Here is a 22,497-nt window from a genome sequence, read left to right on the forward strand (position 1 = left end):
GAAGGGAGGCTTGTCTGTCCTTGGGGTTTCCATCTCCCCGCTCCATATACCCCTGTGCTGTACACACGCTCATGGGGTCATAAGGTCAGTCTCACCTGGGCATCTAAGAATGTGATGTAGACTTAGAAGTAACCATCATTGCCAGTTTGGAACAACTGGTCGAATTTGAATCCTGCCTAGTCAAAGCGCGTATTTCCTGTTCCTCCTCTGAGTCTGCTTCTACCCACCAGACTTCCCGAATCAGTTTTCAGATCTCTTGCCTGCATTTCTTAGCTTTCCCTAGGGAGCCCAGTTTCCCCTTCCCCAACCCACATCTTCTCCCAAGTCTTCTAAGATTTCCTTAGAACCATGAGATGTTTCCAACACAGCATAGCACCACCACTGTCTGAACTCAGGCATCTCCTTGTCTTTATTATTGCTGGAACTTCCCTAATATAGATAGGGTCTGCAGCCATCAGGCTGTACAGTTCAGGGCCTGGGCTGCTGGTCATTTGCCCTTTGTTCCTAGGCCTTCCCTCCTGCCAGCCTCGCCTCCCAAGGAGTTAAGCGAGTAACACGGAGTTTGTTTTATGCCTCCAGAAGACATGACATAGACTGGGCACTAAGCCTTCCTGGGCAATATGGAGAGCCATAAATAGCTGTTCAGTGGCTCATGCAGGAGTGAAAACTGTGACAGAGGCAGGTGTACTCCCTGAGGAACCATCCCAGCTTTCTCCCGCCACGCGACCACCTGGGCTTCTAGACAGCCTGGACACAGATGTCCTTACTCCGCCCAGCTCTAGAGCAGAGAGACGCTGATGGTGACAAGCTCTGCAAGCAGCAACTGCTGTGCAGTCCAATGCACCTGCTAATGCACCCTACGCGGGTACCTCCAGGATCTTCCCCGTGCAGGGCTGGCTGCCTGGTGGGTACTAAGTACCTTCTGTGGATGGACACCTGCCCAGCTGAGGTATCTCAGCTCCCCCTGCAGCACCTCTTTGGAGAGGAGAAAGTCCAAGTGCTCTCCCTGGATTATACAAATTTCCCATGTCAGCAATCAAGACAAACTAGAGCATGCGCTGTAAGATTTCCACCTGCCTGGTGGGGGCAGGGGGAGTGTCCCCTAGGAGCCTGACAAAGAAGCCATCCCTCATCTTACTCCAGTGGGTGGGGAATTTCATTTCACTAACGACCAAAGCACTGGAGACCAGGGGAGAGAAACGCTGTCTCAGACACTAAAGGAGTTGATTCCTTCTTAGACTTGCGTAACGTCAGAGAGAGTACAGAGGTCTTTTCCTATGTGTTTAATATGATCTTCCTAGCAGCCTGTGGATAAGCTGGGTGGTCCTGTTACCCGTGGTGAGTAAGCTCAGAGTTGATGTCCAGCCGAGCACACAGAATCAGCACAATAACGCGCTGTGGGCATCCAGCAGGCACACAACGTCCCAGGACTGCAAGAATGGATAGGACAAGGCCCCCTGCTCCACAGGTATTTGTAGTCCAGTCTGGCAGGCAGGCAGGTGCCTAGATTCTGTTGGCTATTAGGCAGCAGGCGCTGTGGGAGAAGCTGAGCCTGGGAAGGTGGCCAGGGAGTGGATGGAGGAGGAGGGATCTCCACTAGGGACAAGGGGCCTCCAGGATTCAACCTCAAGAACCGGCAAGGTGAACCGACAAGCAGGACTGGGGAACGCACAGTGCACGGGACAGGACCTGCAGACCAAGGGGGCAGAGAGGGCCCCAATGAGCCAGTTGTGTTGGAACTGGGAGTGTAAACAGCAGAGCACAGTGCAGGCAGAGGACAAGGGCAGCTGGAGAGGGTGGGGCAAGCACTTGGAAGCACAGAGGTCACAGAACTCAGGGAGCCAAAATTTGCCTGCAGAGGGACTTGGCAGAGTTTACTTAAGATAGGTTTGAACCATCCCTCATAATAGGTTGGAAAAATGGCTTTGAAGGGAGCAAAGCAAAGACAGACTAGTTGGGAGGCTACTGGCAGGAGTGGGAGGGTGGGAGGGAGAGAGGGACTGAACTGGAAAATGTTTAGGAGCCGAAGAGTGAGGATGAGGAGGGAGCAAAGGGCCCGGGCCAAGACAACCTGAGTTAAATCCAGGGCTGCCTTTGGCGGAGACTGGGGATGCAGGAGAACAATCAGCCCCTGAGCACATGGTGACTTGGGTTTGAATCTGTTATGTTGGCCACACCCAAGGGAAGATGGTCTGCGTTCGGAAGTCAGGGGCCGGGAGTGGGTGACAAGGGCGAATGATGAAGACAGGTTGAGAGCATGACTGAGATGCTCTGGCATCCCGTGCACCCAGCACTGGCCCACAGCTGGTCGGGCAGGTTGTGGGTGGGGGCTGAGTGCACTGTAGGAGGTGGGTCCTGCACTGGAGGTGAAAAAGAGGAAGAGAAAGAGCAGGCACACGTGAGTTTTCTCAAAGCTTGCTGCGGAAGGCTCATAGGGCTCCGTAGCTACAGGTGCTGCTGTTTTTAGGATGAGAGGAATCTGAGCATGTTATCCTCTGAAAAGCCTTTACAGCCAGATCCAGGGACAGTGGGCTTCAGGGAGTGACTCGGGAAAAGGAGGACAGTCTCTAACAGGAAATGGGATTGTGCATCGCAATGAAGCACATCATAACGAAACCTGCAGATGTTCAAGTTCCCTTCATAAAATCACATGACATTTGCATATAACCTGTGCTGATCCCCTTGCAAGCTTGACATCATTGATTTCGCTTCCAACACCAAATACAAAGTAAATGCTAGGCCAACAGCTTGTTAGACTGTATTATTTGGAGAATGACAACAGTGCCTGTACATGCGTTTTTTTCTCACATATTTTTGATCGGCATTTGCTTGAATCTGCAGTCAGAGCCACGGGTAGATAGGCTGGGCTGTATGAATGTATGCACAGCACTTGGAACTCTGTCTGTGTCTAGTGCTCGTACAAAGTGCTGTGTTTGCATTGGGTTAACATTTTCTCCCCCTGACCCTGAGCTCTGCTAATTTGATACAGACCCTGGCCTGTCTTTCCAATCCGTACCAGGAACTTTAGTTATACAAGAAATCAGATAGCAGTTTTGAACTCCAGCTTGATTTCCTGCTATAGACATTTCCCAAGGGCTCAGATGTTAGTTGATGAAATGTAACCAGAAGCCTCCATAATTAGGCTCAATTATTATACTGTCTTTCTGGGTAATCAAATTACCTTATGGCGTGTACTGTTAGCAGTATAAAATTATTTTCAGTCTATTGCTAGAATTGCTTGTGTTGAGTCCTAGGAATAAAATTAATTCCCAAGAGAAACTCAGATTAATTTATTATCTTAGTATTTTATATTTTATATTAAGTGATATGAAATTGCTGTTACTTGATCATTTGGGAGCTTACAAAATGGGTGTTTTATGTGGTTCAACCTATTTTCAGCCATTGGCAGAATTCCTATTTATGCAAATGGGATGGGTAAAACTAGTTGTTTGCTGTCTAAGAAAACAATAGGATTCCTCTTAAAGAAGGAGCTACCTTTTCTTTGGGAAAATATCTTAATGGACTTCAGTTGTGCAGAAGATTAGAGATGAGAGAATTCTAAGGGGAGCTCAACTTGCTCTGCCTAATCAAATAACCAAGTTCACAGAGTTTGTTTTCTTTTGTTTTCCTGAAGTCAGATTGAGGAATTCCACTTTTTTTTTGTGGCAGGGAGGGTGATGGGGAGGCAGGCCCTGGTGTGGGTGCACGCACACACACACACACACACACAAATGGCTGCGTGGCTGTGTGTGGCTGTGGGAGGGAGAGCATATGGCCAGTTCCTGCACCAGAATGCAAAGGTGGTCTCAGAAATACACAGACAGCTCCCGTGTAGACCTGGCCTGCCAGGTCTGGGCTGACTTGGGTACAGCAAGTGGCCTGATTCCAAGTTGCTGCTGGAGCCACTGGACGTACCTGTCATTGGGGCAGGTCCAAGCCCACAGCAAGTATGAAGAGATTCAGGGAAGAGAATTAAGTTAGAGACAAAAACTTGAGGAGGACACAGGCAAGCTTGGTAGTGGAGGCCAGGATGGGGATGTGGAGAGAGACAAGTCTTTGCTGAAGGCGAGGTTCATCAGCAGAATAGAGACGAGGTGGGAAGGAAGTGATGGACTGGAGGGGGACAAGATGACCATACCTGGCCGTGGACCAGAAGGTGCAGTCGGTAAGGGCACATTCAAAGCCGGGTCTCAGCAATACTTACCTGGTGGGTGAGGTGGTGCTGGTCTCCCCAGGCTGAGACTAAGTAGATTTCTAACAAGGCAAGACGGACACCTGCTGAATGGCTGAACTCTTGGGATCTCTGGATGGTGTAGAAGGTGCAATGAGGGCAGGGTTACCAAGGCCAAGTGTGGAACCTGGGCAGCTGTGGGGAGCAACTGGGAGCAACTCGGACTAGACTGTTACTGGAATTAAGACTTATTCTATGCATCTGCTCTCCCACAATATGGCGCTGGGAGAGGAGGAAACAGCTTCTACTCAGCTGCCTCCAGTTCAACCAATAAACAGCAGGACCTGCTCCTGATTGGAGGAGAGCAGCGTACTCGGCGTGTGGGTAGCAGAGTTGGGATTGGTGGAAGAGGACTATAAAGGAGGAGAGAGACAACATGCACCAGGAACATCTAAGGGGAACATCTATCTGAAGGAACACCTGTGCAGCCCCCGAGAGAGCCGGCCAGCGGTGTGCTGCTCCCCCGCGGAAGTGGAGAAAGTGGCAGGGGGAACCGCCCTTCCACGGAGGTGGAAGGGACGGTAGCCAACCCGGGAAGAACCAGCAGCAAACCCGGGGAGGGCCGAGCAGACAAAAGAACAGCGCAGGGTCCTGTGTCGCTCCTCCATGAAGAGGGGGAGCGACAGGCAGCCAGGAGAGTGGAGGTACTGGTAACAGAACAGGAAGCCTAGGAGAAGCAGCTGTGGGAGGCTAGGATGTCTTTGGATGGGCATGCATTCAGGGTGCAGGGCAGCGTGTGAAGTGCAAACAGGGAGGAGCCACAAGAGAGCCCAAAGCTGCACCTTGCTTCTCCACTAAACTAGACACCAGTGGGAACCTGGGGGCTGGCTGCCTTGCTTCTCATTCCCCACAGTCTCAGGACCTGTCTCCAGGTAACGGTCTCCATAAGTAGCTAATGTGCTTGCATTGAATATCCAATGCAGCCGGCAAGGTAAGGCAAGGTAATTGCTGCAATCTGCTTCCATCCTGCCCACAAGCCACTTGTGCACCTGACCCCCATGCTGAGGCTGGGATGTAAGTGCTATGTGATCAAGCCCACTCAGAGTCAAGGATCCCAGGAGCTCATTAGTCCGAAGGTAGCAGAATCAGACTCTGGACCCAGGCCCTGTGATGTCAGAGCCTGGTCCTAACTGTCGGCATCCTGGGCTCTGAGTCCACACAGGGCTGTGAACCTGGGGCTGGTGAGTCACCAGAAAGGTGTACAGTGAGGGACCTCATCTGCTCACTAGAGGTGGGAAAGCAAACCCAAGAGGCTTTGAGGGACATCCCCTCCCAATGAAAGGCTAAGAAGAATGAGAGAAAATGAAATTCTTTCCTTTCTTCCCTCCCCACCCCTTATCTGCAGAACAGGACTGAGTGAGCTACCTCACCTCTCAGGAATTGGATCTTGAAAGGGCCTGGAAACTTGGAAGTGGCCACTGCATTCTTGGCCTGGATGATTCATCTGGACTCCAATGACAGTCAAAAGTCCAAAGTGCTGAAGGTGAATTCGTTGTTGAGCCCTGAAATGAATGATAGCAAAGGCCCCATTTCTATGCGGGTGAACCTTCCAAATTCTCTCTCTCTCTCTCTCCTCATTCCATACACACACACACACACACACACACACATCACGTCACACCCATGCACATCCACACGCAAACACACACAAACACATAACATCACACACATCACATGCCACATGCCTGCACCTAAAAGAACTCTGGGAGTAGTTACAAAGTCTCCTGTCTCTGGAAGCCCGTGTCTACCTCGGAAACAGAAGCTTGGCATCAGTATCTCTAATCAGCCTCATGTTTTCCTTTTCTGGGAGATGCTGGCTCCTAAGGCAACCGTCGGATGACCTGCACCTGCTGTGGTAACAGATGGGCCTTGCCACCATTAGCAACAAATGACCCTTATAGGTTACTGAACCTCGCCCCAACTCCTGCCCAAGTAAGCAGGCTTAGGGGTGAGTGGGCCTTTCCTATCAGAAGAGGTAAAGATAAGACCCTCCTAAATTCCCTTTCCGACGCTTCTGTGCTACTGAAATCACAGCACAGCAGCACACTTAGAACTAGGCAGTGGCCAGCACCAAAGTTCTCATCCTGTTCCACCCGCATCTACTCAGTATTCTGGTCCCATGGCTGTGGTGGTGGAAAGAGGGGCTCAATCCTACGCAGCTTGCCCACGCCCCTGGTGGGATCTGTCTCTGGTGAGCTGACTTCTTAAAGAGTAAAGTGGCTTGTCTGATCAGATTATTTTATGCAGATTCTTTCTCTTCAAGGTAGAAGAGAAGGAAGTCTTCGGAGACCTTTTGATTGAGACAAAGAGTCATTTTGTTCTTTGTAATTTGTCTGCACTGGGGTTATTATTTTTATTTAATTCTGTAAGGCAGACTCAGTGGAGCTGGCTTTGGGTGGGGCCACCTTGTCAATGTTAACTCCTTCCTTAATTTACTTTGTAAACTCCTCTGTCCATTTTATTAAAAGATTTATTTATTTATTTGAAAGGCAGAGCTACAGAGAGTCAGAGGCAGAAAGAGAGAGAGAGAGAGAGAGAGATCTTCCGTCCAATGGTTCACTCCCCAATTGGCCACAATGATTGGAGCTGCAGCACTCCAAAGCCAGGAGCCAGAAGCTTCCAGGTCTCCCATGTGGGTACAGGGGCCCAAGGACTTGGGCCATCTTCCACTGCTTTCCCAGAGATGGACCGGAGGTGGAGCAGCCGGGACTCGAACCGGCGTCCATGTGGGAAGCTGGCACTGCAGATGGCAGCTTTACCAGCTACGCCACAGTGCTGGCCCCTGTCCATTTTGAAATATGGTGTCTGAACTGTGGCTCTTGTCTGCCTGGCTGCTGCCCAAGACTTTCCCAAATCAAGGGATCTCTGTCATGAGACCTCCGGGGATTGAGACCCACACCACAAGATGAAATCACCAAACAGAGGCTTAGGCTCTAGCATGGGGCAGGGATGGCTGTGCTGACTTCTACCGTCCCCTTCCTCCTTCCTGGCCCCTCTGCCCAGACACCAGGTCTTCACAGATGTATCCTCTGGGTCATTCTTGTCTCCTCTGTCTTGGTCCCCTCACATGTACTTGACCCTCTCGTAAAATGGTATGAAAAGAATGGTTTCATTTCTGCTCCTTTAAAAGACTCTTCAGGGAGTCAGCCCCATGGCTCACTTGGTTAATCCTCCGCCTGCGGTGCTGGCATCCCATATGGGCACCGGGTTCTAGTCCTGGTTGCTCCTCTTACAGTCCAGCTCTCTGCTATGGCCTGGGAAAGCAGGAGAAGATGGCCCAAGTCCTTGGGCCCCTGCATCTGCATGGGAGACCACGAAGAAGCTCCTGGCTCCTGGCTCCTGGCTTCGGATCAGCTCAGCGCCGACCGTTGTGGCCATTTGGGGAGTGAACCAATGGAAGGAAAACCTTTCTCTCTGTCTCTCTCTCTCTCTCACTGTCTATAACTCTACCTGTCAAATAAAAAAAAAATACTGTTCATTATTTAGCTCGCCTGATTGGTAGCACTGTTGGCGCCTACTTTTTCTCTTGCTCCTTAGACTGGGCCCACCCAACCTGGGCCTTAGTCCCCTGGGGACTCAGCATTCTCTTGGACTCCACCCTGCTCCTCCACTGGCAGGAGAGGGGAAGGCATCTTTTGAAACATTTAATCCACTGAGAGATTGTTCTGGGCATTCACATGGCACAGATTGTTCCATACTGAGGACTAGGTTTTCCTCGTGTGCTCATAAACATGCAGATTCCTGGGCCATCTCCCCAGCTCTCTTGAATCAGCATACCTCGGGAGTGGGGCCAAACAGTGCGTTTTGCAATCTAGGTGGGTAGTTAGACCAGAGTAAGCTTCCAGCATTAAACACTAGCAGTTGTGATGCTGTGAGTCATGGTACAGTCTTTTTTTTTTTTAAAGATTGATTTATTTATTTGAAAGTCAGAGTTACACACAGAGAGAAGGAAGGCAGAGAGAGAGAGAGAGGGAGAGAGAGAGAGAGGTCTTCCATCTGCTGGTTCACTCCTCAATTGGCCACAATGGCCGGAGCTGTACCAAGAGCCAGGAGCCAGGAGCTTCTTCAGGGTCTCCCACTCAGGTGCAGGGGCCCAAGGACTTGGGCCATCTTCTCCTGCTTTCCCAGGTCATTTCAGAGAGCTGGATCAGAAGTGGAGCAACTGGGTCTTGAACCAGTGCCCGTATGGGATGCTGGCACTGCAGGTGGTGGCTTAACCTACTATGCCAAAGCGCCAGCCCTGGTACAGTCTTACCTCTTCTACTGTTTATTTGCTAGATGAGGTGCAGCTACTGCATGCTCATGGAGTGATAAGGTGCTGTTCTTTACCAAATAACTCAGGCTCCCAGTGTTTTCTTACTTTTCACATCTCTAATCAGTCTAACTTGTGAGATCCCTCAGTCTCTACGTCCATTAAAGCAGTCTTGGGGGACGTAGAGCAGTATCACCAAGGCTCTTCAAGACACCTTGAGAATAAATAAGCAAGGAAGGGGTTTTGAGTAGCCATAGAGTTTATGGGAGGGTCATGGCAGCCAAGCTACCTCAGATTGACAGATTTTAGAGCGATGACTTAGACAAGTGGGATCTGCAATCTTCTCTCAGTTTCCTGTGGTCATCCTGCCCCGGGATGGGCCAGGGAGTGCTCAGCTGAGCTGGCCTTCTAGAAAAGTCTCCCAGGTGCTCCTTCAACTACCTCCTCTCTCTTGGCCCCCTGCACTTGACACACCTAGATAGCTGTATGAAAAGGATTGCTTCAGGGCTGTTCATTTAAAAAGTCTTGATTATTCCACTTTTCTGATTTGTTGGGCTTTTGGCTCCTGCTGTTGCCTTACTCCTTACGCAAGGTCACCCAACCTGCACCTTCATCCTCTGGGGACTCAGCATTTCCTTGGACTTCACCCTGATCCTCCACTCCCAGGAGAGGGCAGGGGAACTACTTTGTACTGCAGTTATGTCGAAAGCTTCTCAAGATTTGCTCTTTATGGTGTCCTTTGCTCTGTCTCTGGCAGAGCTTGCACACAGTAGGCGCTCAATAAGTGTTGAGCTGATGGAGTGTATGATGTATGAGGAAATACTTCTTTGTCTCTCAGCAGCAGACAATCTGCTACACGGGCTTGGAAGCCAGGAACCAAAGAGATTGGTGTCCTTGTGCAGAAATATATTCCAGAAGTTCTCTTGTCAAAACTCATTTGACAGGGGAAAAATTCCAGAGAGCAGAAAAGCAAGTGACTTGCCTGCTCCTGGTCACATAATCCCCTAGGAGCAGATAAAGTCTCTTGGCTTCCAGGAAAGGGACATAGGAGTGGTTGTGAGCCTGGATTTGTGACTCAGAACCTGGGTTAGAAATCAGTCTTTGCCAATGATTAGCATGGGCCAGTCAGCTAAACCCTGCCCACTTTAGCTTCTTTATACACAGTCAGTGTCAGCTATTCCCCAGAGATCTGGGTTTGCAGGGAGGCTAATGAGTTAAATGTTCATGAGAGCACATCATGGGGGCCTGTATAAGGGGAACCTTGATCAATATGGTCCTGGGTTAGCTCAGTTCCACGGAAGAGCACGTGGCCCTCAGCATGACAAGCTGGGAGTACCGTTTGCAGTGATGCTGCTCATAGCCTGACAAACATTCAGCCTTCTCTCAGTGCACCACCAAAACCCAGACCAGCTCCCAAGGCTTGCTGTGAAGCTCCCCTGGAGGTCACCACGCAGTCTTCAAAGATAGGCCAAACGTTTAGCGTAGACCCAGGCCAACAGCAAGCCTGGCTTTGTGCATGAAAGAACTAGTTCATATCGCCAACATTCTTTTCTCTTTGTTCTAGATATTCAAGATAAAGAATATTCACTTGGGACCAGTGTTGTGGAACAGTGGGACCCAGTTCCCTGCTAATGTCCCTGGGAAAGCAGCAGCAGAAGACCCAAATGCTTGGTCCCCTGCCACCCATGTGAGAGACCCGGATGAAACTCCTTGCTCCTGGCTTCAGCCTGGCCCAGCTCTGGTGTTGTGGCCATTTGGTGTGTGAACAAGTGGATGGAAGAGAGTGCTCTCTCTCTTTGTCTCTCTAACTCTGCCTTTCAATTAACTAAATAAATACATCTAAATAATAATAATAATTTAAAAAACAACAGTACAGTCACTTGAACAGATTCTGGTTAATTCAGTCATGTAGTCTTAGAAAAACCAAAACATTTTTCCTGGGAAGTCATTCCAGAGCTTGGTAGATGAATTTTTTGGGTCTGGTTCTAACTACCTTCAGTGTCAGGTTCACATTAGCCACAGGGGCAGGAAAGCCAGGGATGGAAGTGCACCCAGGCTCAGCTTCCAGTGAGACAGGTTGGCTGGAAGCTGCTCTCAGGACAAGTTCTTCAGGGTCAGCCTGGTCACATTGTTCAGGAAGGCTCTGTCCCTGGGGGCTACCACCTAGCACCACACATGAACCCCGGAAAGCCAGATCAGGTGGGTATTCTGATTCCCACTAGCCTCCAATGTGAAGTCTGTAAATTGGCAGAATTCTTATTGTTAACTTGATGCATCTATCCCCTTAGCACGGAATTTAAAGCAAGACAGCAATAGAGAGGACACCCTTAAAAACACACTCAGTTGGACTCAAAGCCGCTAAGACAGAGATGGTATGTGTTCAGGCTGAGCATTTGACTCAACAGTTAAGATGTGGTCACAGAAACCCACACCGCATACCAGAGCGCCTGGTTTCAAATACCATCTGGGCTTCCAATTGCAGCTTCCAGCTAACGCACATCTTGGAACGCAGCCAGTGATAATGGGAGTACTTGGGTCCCTGCCACCTGCAAGAGAGACCTGGATTGAGTTCTCAACTCCCAGCATAACCTGGCCTAGCCCCGTTGTTATGGGCATTTAGAGAGTAAACCAATCAATGGGAGATTTCTGTCTCTCTCTCTCTCCTTTTCTACCCGCCACCTATTTAATAAGTAAATAAATAAAATTTATTGTAAAAAGGATGATGTGAGCTCTAGTACCAACAAAAGGGAATCAAGCCCATATCTGGGACCTGCGCTGTGGCACAGTGGGTCAAAGCCCCAGCCTGGAACGCTGACATCCCATATGGGCGCTGGTTCAGCTCCTTGTTAATGTGCCTGGGAAAGCAGTGGAAGATGGCCCAAGTGCTTGGGCCCCTGCACCCCATGCGGGGGACCCAGAAGGAACTCCTGGCTCCTGGCTTCGGATTGGCTCAGCTCCAGCCATTGTGGCCATTTGGCGAATGAGCCAGCAGATGAAAGACCTTCTCTCTCTGTCTTTACCTCTCTCTGTAAATCTTTCAAATAAATAAAATAATTTTTTTAAAAAAAATGCCCATCTCCATAAGGGCCAGGTTCAGGCTGGATTTAGAGTTCACCTCCATGACAAAGCTGTGAAATTAGGCTACTGAGGCAGGGAGAGGTATTTGTTTGCAAATTTGATCAGACTGTTGATCAAAATTAGGAAGTACAATTCAAATAATTGCCTCTGCCATTAGAATATCATACAAACAGGAAACGCGTGCACAGGGCATCTGTGATGGCCACACATGCTAGCTGGTGTCAAAGTCCCCCAAGGACACATCAGCTGAGATCCGTATTCCTGCTTTGGCCTTTCGTTTCCTTATGACTTCATTGTGTTTTAGAAGCTCTTTGCATTTGAGCAACCTTTCCAGCAGTTCCGTCAGCCATTCCACTTCGTTTGAAATCAGGCAACCAGCAGAGGTTGACTTGCCCGAGTCTGGGAGTGCAATGGCTCCAGGGCAGAGGAGGATCCTTTTCCATCTGAGCTTGGTTTAGTTTTGGCTTTCACAGCACCTTTATTCAGGTAACAAGCCAGAACGTTCTTTTGAATTTATATTTCTGACCATTTTTTAAACAGCAGACTATCCTTGTCTCATGAGTACATAATCCTCTCTTATCTCTTGCTGTTATGCACCATGGCTATTTCTTCTTTCCTGTCACCTCTGTTTTTTGTCATCTCTTGTGGTCTTGCATTTCAAGGTTAAAAGCTGTCTTTAGGTGTTTGGTCACATTCTCTCGCTGAGATTAATGAAGCATTAAACAGTTGATTGGGGCTTGTGTTTTGACATTGGCATCCCGTATGATCACTCGTTTGAGCGGCTGTTCCACTTCTGATCCCGCTTCCTGCTAATGTGCCTGGGAAAGCAGCAGAAGATGGCTCAAGTACTTGGCCCCTGCAGCCCATGTGGGAGACTCAAAAGGAGTTCCTGGCTCCCGACTTCGGTCAGATCCAACCCCAGTCATTGTGACCATTTGGTAACTGAACCAGAAGATGGAAACCTCTCTCTCCCTTTCTGCCTCTCCCTCTCCCTCTCTCTTTTAAAATAAATAAATAAACATTACTCCCAAAACAGAAAGAAAGTTGATTGGCAGTTCTGTGTTGGGGAGGCACCTAATGGGCTCTACCATAGGGTACTGGGCCACCCTGTGCCTTTGTTTCTCTGGGTGAGACCTCATGTTCATACCTCTGCATCTCTCTCAGGCTGTTCTGTCTCCTCAACCAGGAGTCCTCACTGCAACTCTAGAGCCAAATGGGGAAGTGGTTAGGGGGAGGACCAGGAGAGCACCCACTGAGAAACTAGGATATACGTATTCTCCTTTTCAGTCAGCTGTCTCACCCCTGCCCTCTGCTCCTTCCAAGTTCAATGTCTCCACAGTTAGATTTCTCTGCAGAATCAGTTCCCTTCCTAATGGAGGAGGCAGAGTCTGGAGTGAGCACAGATCACACTTTCAACCACTCCTTCTGCTGTGTACCTTGCTGGTCAGTTGTCCACCTTCTGAAGCCCTGGGACCTTCAGTGGAATCAGCCTCCCTCTTTGCATCCCTTCCCCTGCAGACTCAAAGTTTTTTGCTTTCTCAGTCTGCTGGTTGGGCACCAATCACTGATCTACTTTCTTCTTCCCTAACTTTGCTGATGTCACCTGTCTCCCATGCTCACCATCACTAACTTCCTTGTCCTTCTGGGTTTATATCTGTGCACTTAGCAGGCAGCAGGAATCCAGTCCTTCTGTTTAACTGGAAGATTTGTGGAAGTCTGAGAGTTAAAACCATATGGTATTGAAGTAGAAGATTTAGTTTAACCCTTTCATTTGATGGACCTGAAAATAAAGAAGAAAAAGATCCCCCTGCCCTCTCCGGGGCTGGCGCTGTGGTGTAGTAGGCTAAGCCTCTGCCTGCAGTGCCAGCATCCCATATGGGTGCTGGTTTGTGTTCCAGATGCTCCACGCCCGATCCAGCTCTGCTGTGGCCAGGGAAAGCAGCAGAATATGGCCCAAGTGCTTGGGCCCCTGCACCCATGTGGAAGACCTGGAAGAAGCTCCTGGCTCCTGGCTTCGAATTGGCCCAGCTCCAGCCATTGTGGCCATTTGGGGAATGAACCAGCAGATGGAAGACCTTTCTTTCTGTCTCTCTCTGTCTGTAACTTTACTTTTCAAATAAATAACTAAACTATTTTTAAAAAAGTTCCCACCTTAGCTTGCCTTTGTGTTTCAGAGCTCACTGAGAATCCTCCCCATTCACAGTCAGCCAGTTCCAGATGAGTGGAGGGGGAATGGTGACCAGGCTGTGGCATGTGTCCTTGGAGAAGAGAAGTAGGGCCAGTCCCAAGCAGTAGTCGGAAGAGACATTCATGGGCAGATCTGTCAGGCAACACCAACTGAAAAGCTATCTCTTGGAAATGAGATGTCCTCTTGGATCATCTCTCCTACACACTTGTACACACTTCATCTATGACAACTTCCAAGTCTAGCTAGAAAGGAAAACAGAGGTCAAGTTCACTTGCAGGGCAGCACAGCAATGGTTCATTTGGTCTTGATTCTCTTCTTATTGATCACAGTTCAGAACTGTGTGCCTTCTACTTCTAATCCATGTCAGTCAAGAGAGCACCTGGCTTCCTCCATAGCCCTTAATTTTGCCACAACATTGCAATGGGTGAGCCCCATCAGCAGGAAGTTGGGGGTGTAGGGTTAAGGGGGGGCACTGGTCCTGCCTTCAGTGGGCCACAGACAGTCAGATCTCCAAGATCTCTAGCACCTCTGGGGTTGAGGGTCCTCATGCCTATTTACCTCCTTCACAGGCTGCTGTGAGAGAATTTATGTGAATATAGTTTCTCTCTCTCTCTCTTTCTCTGTATGTATGTATGTATGTATGACATCATTTCCTTTTCTTGAGATTTTGTTGAAGTACCGACTGTTTATTAAAATCCTACACATCATTCAAAGCAAATATACCCCCAGATCAGATATAGAACATCACTAACACACAGGTGTCTCTTTCTGGCTCCTACCATAACTCCAGCACTACCACTCTCTGGTCTTCTAACACAACAGATTAGTTTTGTTTTTATTTAAGGAATCACTATATAAGTAGAATAATATATTATGTCATCTTTTGGGATTGCATTCTTCTGTTTAACACTGTGTTCGTGAGATTGAACTATGTTGTTGTGGATAGCTGTCATTCCTAATGTATTAAAACTACAAAGCCATAGGTACAATTTGTTTGTAGCTGTATAAGTCAAATGCCATTTAGAACATTCCTTTCTTTTACTTGTCTTAAATGCTACCAACAGGAATCCAGAATTATCTGTATTTTAAGCATAGTCATGTAATGGACCTAAAATTTTTTCCTGTATGCAAAAGAAATGGCAAGGGACCCAAAATTGGTCTCTGTCATCACAGCCCATCGAGTTCTGCAGGTGCCTAATGGGTTTGAGCTGAATGGCTCTTGCCAGCTCCACTCCCAGAAGCCCCAGAGGCAGATCCTCCAACAACGAAGCATCCTCTGATTACCCTGGGAACAGACAGGAAGAACGAAGGTATCCAATCTTAGATCTGACTTTTATCTGTATTTACATAGCTGTGTAAATTAGCAGGGCCAGATCCAGGGGAAATATCCAGATGAAATGGAATGGGAACAATATAACTACTTGTTCTCAGCAAGTCTCCCATCCAGTGCAATTATGAGGTCATAATATTAATGAAACTTCTATTTAGCTAATGAAATAGATTATGGTCAGATCAAAGCCCAATGAAATTCATTAATTTCCAATCTAGTGAGACATAAAGCCAAATCAAATTTTAGATCCTAATGTTTTCTGAAACAAAGCAAAATCAAACGATGACAAAAAGAAATTGAGACATCTGGAAATTTATCAGCAAGCTGCCAACATTTCCTTTCTCTTTACACAACACCTGACCATTGTATACAGTCATATTCTCTGTTAGTAGAAGGGACCCCCACTGACTGTACCAAGATCTTTGCAAAGGGATGAAGTGCTAAGAAAAGTGATATGGTTATTACACAGACAGAAACTTGTGAGAAGAGCAAGAGAGGAAGCTGGTTGATGACAGCTTGGCTGAGTGCAGTGCACAGATGCTGTGTCCGGGTACCTGGCAGGAGGATACAAGCAGCCACCACCACCCCCAAACACTTGTCACTTAAATATCCAATTTCTACTCACCATTTAGGATACTTGCTCTTGAAGTAGATGCACCCTTATGGCAATAAAGCCAACTCAGTGGCTTGCTTTCATGAAACAGAAATTCCAATTAGTGCAGCATTTGAGGAAATGAGAATGGAATGACACAGATTACAGGGCTGACACTAGTGAGAACAAAACTCCCTCTCAGGGGTTTATCAGGCACACACTGGGGCCCATCGGCCCCTTGCACTGGTAATTTAGCCTAACAGATGCAAGAAGGCCCTGTGTAAACACTAAATTGCTTGATCTTGGCTCCTAGCCCAACCGCTAAATTGGTGAAGGCAGAAGTGACCCTGTGAGCCATTCAAAGACACAGATTACCTTGAGAGAAGTGGAATAAAGATAACATGCTCCAGAAAGCATCGGGTGAGAAAGAAAAACAGCTACCCCATAGTGGTTTGCTTACTTAAAAATAAATAAATAAATAAATAAATTGGGGCCTGCACTGTGGCGTAGAGGGTAAAGTTCCGCCTACAGTGCCGGTGTCCCATATGGACACCGGTTTGAGTCCCGGCTGTTCTACTTCCAATCCAGCTCTCTGCTATGGCCTGGAAAAGCAGTGGGAGATGGCCCAGGGCCTTGGGCTGCTGCACCCACGTGGGAGACCTGGAAGAAGCTCCTGGCTCCTGGCTTCAGATCAGCACACCTCCAGCTGTTGTGGCCATTTGGGGACTGAATCAGCAGATGGAAAACCTCTCTCTCTCTCTCTCTCTCTCTCTCTCTCTCTGCTTCTGCCTCTCTGTAATTCTACCTTTCAAATAAATAAATAAATCTTAAAGAAAAGACATGGAAGCTTGTGCTTCTGGGAAATTATTTTCTCATGGATCTCAACAGTAGTGAACAGTAAGTTAAACCTGAGTCTATCCACCTCCACTTACACCTTTGCAATCTTTGAAATTTATTATTGCTTTCCATTCCGCTACGCTCCTGGTCATTTGCATGATCTTGGATTCCATCTTTCCAATTGTGATTTCTAACCAGTGTGTTACAATCCTTCCTGAACACCATCTTCAGATTCAAGGCAACTTCTATCCAGTGCTCCTTGGGTGGATTCTCTCCACTCAGTAAAGTGCAAGCTGTTCTGTTGAACACACAGGGCCCTCACAGGCCAGCACCCCACACCTTCCAATATGTCCCCCAGTACATCCCAATGCAAGCCTTCCCAGCCAGCCAGCCAGGCCCTTCACTATGTCCCCTACAGACCACGCTTGGTCCTAGATTTATTCATTTTTGCCTCCCTCCACACCCTGTATTCTTTTGAATTCTGATAACCTTTTATGTTGCAATCCAGATATTATTATCACTGTCCAGTACCCTTCTGGGGCCAGGCAGACTTTGGCAGGAACACGGTGCATAGGAAGGAAGTGTATGTTCCAGGACCAGGATATTTGTTTCAGGATGAGCAGAGAAAGATCCAAGCCCAACCAACAAGTAGCACAAGCTCATAGGAGCCTGGGAAGCGGCAGTAAGGTTCAGTCACAAAGCGCGTGGAGGAGGTTGATACCCTGTGTGCATGATGGGTTTTCTCATTGTCCCCTACCATGGTGCATAGATGTGGCCATGGAACTGACATTTGCCAAAGAAATGAGAATGGAACTAATGATTCTGAACAAGTTGTATTTCTCGCTGAAGCTTTACTTTCTTTCACAGGCCATTGGCATGTGCCATTTTCCTGGATTTCCTTTCTCCCTCTAACTGCAAGTGATAAATGTGTTGGCATTTGGTCACCCCTGGAGATAGACTATTTACAAACGAAGTACAGATGTCATTCACTGTCATAATTTCCCAATGATTCTGGGAGCCAGTAGGTGGCAGGCAGAATCTGGTGTGTATGAGCAAGTAGCTCTGAGTTCTCGGGTTAGTTTTGTGAGCAGAAATGACGTGCTTCTTTTTGTTTAACTAATATTTCTTCTTTGGAAGGCTTTTTTGTATATAGAAAAACTGAAAGGAAATTACCTGAAATTTCCACCTACCCCTCTTCTGGTAACAGTTTATATTACTGGGTTATATCTATCACAATAAAGGAACCCACATTGGTACACTACTATTAACAAAATTCTACACACTATTCAGATGTCGTCAGTTTTCCCTTAGTGTCTTTCTCCTGCCCAGGGTTCCAATATCACATTTAGCTATCTTCTCTCTTTAGCCTCTAGAATATGCAATGGCTTCTTAGACTTTCCTTGGTTTTGATGACCTTGGCAGTTTTGAGGAGTCCTGGTAAGTATTTTGTAGATAACTTGTTCTAATTTGGGTTTTTCTGATGATTGTACTGGAGAGTTAGGTTTAGGGGAAAGACCACGGAGGTGAGATGCCCTTCTCACCACATCCCACCAATATGATTTATGACTGAGGATGTTGGCTTTGGTCAATGGGCCAATGTACTATTTGCCTGGTACCTCCACTCTGAGGCTTCCAGGCCGTTGAACATGGAAAGGGCACAAGATAATCGGAGTGCCGAGGAGCTAAGTGGCACCGCTTTCATGTAGAGCATTTGGAATTCTTCCACACAGGAATTGTGTGTGTGGTCTCTCATGCCTCTTGGGGATGGAAGTTTTATGTCAAGTGTAGGCTCTGTCACGCTCTCCCTCCTTGCTGCCATGATGACTGCTACTGGCAATCCCATGGTTTGAATGACAATAATGTCAGTATGACAGTAATGACATGGAACAATGTCCAGCTGACTTGTGATGGACATCAAACATGAACAAGGCATCAACTTTCATTGCGGAGCCATTGAGGCTTGGGAGTGTTTGCTATTGCACCACTTTTGACCTTTATCCCTTCTCAGGGAAGAGTGAGATGAGGGTGCATTCTCTAAGGCAGGAGTCAGAACGGTTAGGGCCTTGGTGGGGGCCAGTGTGCCCATTAACGCTTTATGACTAAGGCTGGGACAGGGCCAGACATGAGGTGGCCTCCACAGCTTGAGGAACCAGATGTCTCTAAAGCCTCCTTAAAGGGGGTGCAGCTCTCCTTTCCAGATCTCTTTTAATCCCTACAGAACATTTGGGTTTGTCAGTCATACTGATCAAAGCCTATAGCCATTCACCATTTCTTCCCAGACCATAGCCAACCTTCCTTTTCTGACTTCGCACTTCACCTTGAAATCTCATGGCTGATGTTTGCCAGTCATCCCCAGAGATTCTGTACACGTTACAGAGATCCTCACCTTCTCATTCCCTGGTTCCCTCTCTGGTCCAGAGCCTCATCACCTCTGTCTGGACCACTAAGATAACCCTAACTAACCTGCTCTCTCTTCACTCTGCCCCTCTTCCCCTCCAGGTGTCTGTCTGCAAAGCCATGGCCAGCTCACTTCTTGCTACAGTGTGAATTTCCTTTTTTGTTCCACACCGACCTTCCACAATCTGGCCTCAGCCTGCCTTTTCTCATCTAATTCCCCTACTCCAGCTTATACTTGAGACATATTTGATGGACCTATTTTTCAAGTATTTATAGTTTTTTATAAAAGGGCTCCTCTTCCTGTTATGCCTTGCCCTCTTTTTTTCTTCTCCAAGTGGCAAATTCTGGTAACTCAAAGCTTGGCCCAAATGTCATCTGTTCTACGAAATCTTTATTTTCTTTTCCTATTTCAGGCAGAACTAATCATTTCCTCTTCCTTTTCCAGCTTAGAAAAATAATATTCATGCTCTAGTGTTTAGGTCAAGGGTCATCTTTTGGGCCATGTGTTTAGCACGGCAATTGAATTGCCCCTTGGGATGTCCATGTCCCATACTGTAGAGCCTGGTTTGAGTTTCAGCTATTCCTGCTTCCTGCTAATGTGAACCCTGGGAAGCAGCAGATGATGGTGTAAGTACTTGAATTCCTGCCACTCACATGGGAGACCCAGATTGAATTCCAGGTTCCTGGCTTAGCTTGGTCCAGTCCTGACTGTTGTAGGTATTTGGGGAATCAACCACCAATGGACAGAAGTGCTCTCTCTCTCTAACTTTTGAATAAATAAAAATAAATAGTGAAAAATTTTAAAAAGAATGGTCTCTTGTTTTCTGTCTGTGTTAGTCTGCTAGGGTTGCCAGGCTCAGTGGCTTAACAACAGAAATTTATTTTCTCAAAGTTCTGGAATGCACAAGTCTGAGAACAAAGTATTGGCAGGATTGGCTTCTTCTAGGCCTTCTATCCTTATCTTATAGATGCCATCTTCCCCTTGGGTCCTAACTTCCTCTTTTGGGGTGTAAGGACACAGGTCAGATTGGATTAGGGCCCACCCTAACGGCCTCTTTTTAACTTAGTCACCTCTTTAAAGGTCCTAAATGCAGTCACATTCTGAATTAGCAGTTAGGACCACAACATATGAATTTTGAAGCCACACAATCATATCCATCACATTTTCCTCCTTCCCTCCCTTTCCTGTTCTTTTCCTTTCAAGATTTTTCTCTATAAAGATGACTTGGTAGAGCTCAAGGAGTAATGAAGACATGGCCCTGTTCTCAAGTGTCTAATGTCTTAACAAGAGCAGACACATAACCAAACAGGAGCTGGACCCCTCCTAAGGAGTCATCCACTTCCTTGGGCATTGTTTCAGGGCTGAGAGCACTGTGCAGAATGCCTGGTCTAACTCCCTATCTCAAGAAAGAATTGTAAGCTTCTGAAGGACAGAGCCTACATGGTTGTCTCCAAATTTACAAATTCAGCAACAGTGCAGGCTGAATTGAATGATATTTTCACTCTCTTTTTTTTAAAGGATTTTTTTTTTTTGAAAGGGAGAGAGAGAGAGAGAGAGAGAGAGAATATCTTCCACTAACTGGTTCTCTCCTCCAAATGCCTGCAATGGCCAGGACTGGACCAGGTCAAGTGCAAGAGCCCTGAACTCCATCTGTGTCTCCCACGTGGGTGGCAGGAGCCCAAGCACTTGAGCCATCCTCGGCTGCCTTCCTAGGCTGTTTCTTACTGACTGATGAACTTTTTCATCAGACTTAAACAAAGGATAAGTTTCCTTGTGAAGGGCGGCTCAAAGGTGGGTAATTACATTTTATTTCTACTTTTAAGCCCATAAAAATATGGACCCACAGCTAAAAAGAGAGAGTGTGTCTGCACTGTTACAGAAAAAAAAATGACTTCAAGTTTCCTTCTATTTAGTAATCTCACAGCTCTTCCCCCACTGCAGTGAATTGTGTATCTAAGACTTCCAACTGCAATGATGCATTAATATTAGTTTTATTTTGACATGAACTAAAAATAAAAATAAGCCTCATCCTGTGTGAAAGTGACAAGCAAGTTAATTAGAATCTCGCAAAGACTTGAAGACATTTTAAGGAAATAAAAAAAGGCAAATTCCAAGTGTTCAGCTTAATGATTGTGTAATTAAGTTTAAACCATAAATTTCTAGCGTGTATGTTCCAGTGTAGCTGCAGGTTGTTGGGGCCAGTATTTGTTAACTGGCTGTTGGGTCAGAGCAAGGTCATATAAGCTGTCAAAGCTTATAGCGAGTTCTTTGTTGATAGTTTTCCTTCAGCCTCATCTCCATCCAGGGTTCTGGAAGAACTGCCCATGATCCTTTGCGGCTATGTGCAAGTGTTGCAGCCTGAACTGTGGAATGGCAGCCAGGCTTTAGTGGTAGGAAGCTGCTGGGGAGGTGAGCTGGCTGAGCAGTGGGAACTCAGCAGCTGGGCGGGCCACATCCTATGAGCCCTGGCTTGGTCTCTGCCATTTCAGCGGTGTCCTTCTCTTCCATTTCAACGTCTTCAAGGTCTCTGTAGAAGTCGAGACCAGGTGTGCCTTCCCAGGGTGATGGAGGAGTGACGGCTGAGATAAACAGCCCCTGCCTTGAAGGGAGAGCTATGGCGGGGTGGGGCTGGGGGTCCTGCTCTTGGCAGGTGGAGTGTGGCCCATTGCAGGCTGAAGGATGCTGGGCCAGCTAGACCTACAACTGTGATGTGAAAAGCTGCTTCAAGAAAATAATGATAAGAGCAACAATAATAATGGCACTTGCAGGCAACTTATGCAGCTCCTAGTGGAGCCACATGGGGTTTTAACAGCTTTACATACATTAACACCTTGTGAGCTTTTACTGTTTGTTAATATCACACACACACAATGCAAAAGAGTACCAGCACCTACATATCTGTGGCAAAATGCCATTTTCCATTAAGCTCTTTCAAATCCAGCTCTTAGCACTCAGGGAGGAAAAAAAAGAGAGAGAGAGCTCTACATGAAGAGAGGCTTTTGGGGACTGCCTAGTAAATTATATACATAAAAAATTCTGTTACACCATTCATAACAGATTTAATTCAGCTCATTACGTTTTCTCTTAAGAACAAAGTGGGCGATATGACCCAAAGTTGAAACGAAGCCATTTTTATGAACAAAGCTGAACACAAAGCTAAACTGTGTTAAATCAAATGAAATTTGGCCAGAGGATGCCCTATGACTTGAGTCTTTAAGAACTGCAACCGAATTCACCAATCCACTGAGTGAAAACCTAACAGTTGAGCCTCACTCAATCAGCAGCAGCTAACTGCCTCTGACAGGGTTAGCAATGTTGGAGCCATCACCAATTCACCCATCTCTCTTCCTCACTTCCCTTCTGTCCCTTATCCCTGCCTGACCCCTTTGCAGCCCAAAGTTCTTAGAATTTTCTCTGCTCCTAAGGGCTGTCTAATTTGCAAGTCATTCTTTGCTCAATTAAACCCTGCCTAAGGTTTTTCTTCTTAACAACTGTAGGATTTTTTCTAGATCTGGTGTTCTGCTGTCTTCCCATTCACAGAAGTAAAATCTTCTTCCTTTGTTCTTTGTGATTTCTCTTGGGTGTGGCTCA

General features: G+C 47.2%; 2 long non-coding RNA genes across 5 annotated transcripts in view; one reads left to right on the forward strand and one right to left on the reverse strand.

The window, feature by feature from the left end:
• Nucleotides 1–4,496, reverse strand: part of LOC149122744 (uncharacterized) — a 40,739-nt gene extending 36,243 nt beyond the window's left edge. For 3 of the 4 annotated variants that reach the window (XR_016219159.1, XR_016219161.1, XR_016219160.1), the window contains exon 1: nucleotides 4,205–4,496. This is a non-coding gene — a long non-coding RNA (uncharacterized LOC149122744). The remainder of the gene's footprint in view (nucleotides 1–4,204) is intronic. The other variant, XR_016219158.1, reaches the window with a different exon arrangement.
• Nucleotides 4,497–4,584: 88 nt separating this feature from the next.
• On the forward strand, nucleotides 4,585–11,165 carry LOC149122745 (uncharacterized). The gene is made up of 3 exons (XR_016219157.1): nucleotides 4,585–4,875; nucleotides 5,577–5,714; nucleotides 10,048–11,165. It is a non-coding gene; the product is annotated as an uncharacterized LOC149122745 (long non-coding RNA).
• The last annotated feature ends 11,332 nt before the right edge of the window (nucleotides 11,166–22,497 follow it).

Source organism: Oryctolagus cuniculus, chromosome 13 (genome assembly GCF_051225735.1).
Source record: "Oryctolagus cuniculus isolate XC-2025 breed Fujian yellow rabbit chromosome 13, ASM5122573v1, whole genome shotgun sequence".
Classification (NCBI taxonomy): domain Eukaryota; kingdom Metazoa; phylum Chordata; class Mammalia; order Lagomorpha; family Leporidae; genus Oryctolagus; species Oryctolagus cuniculus.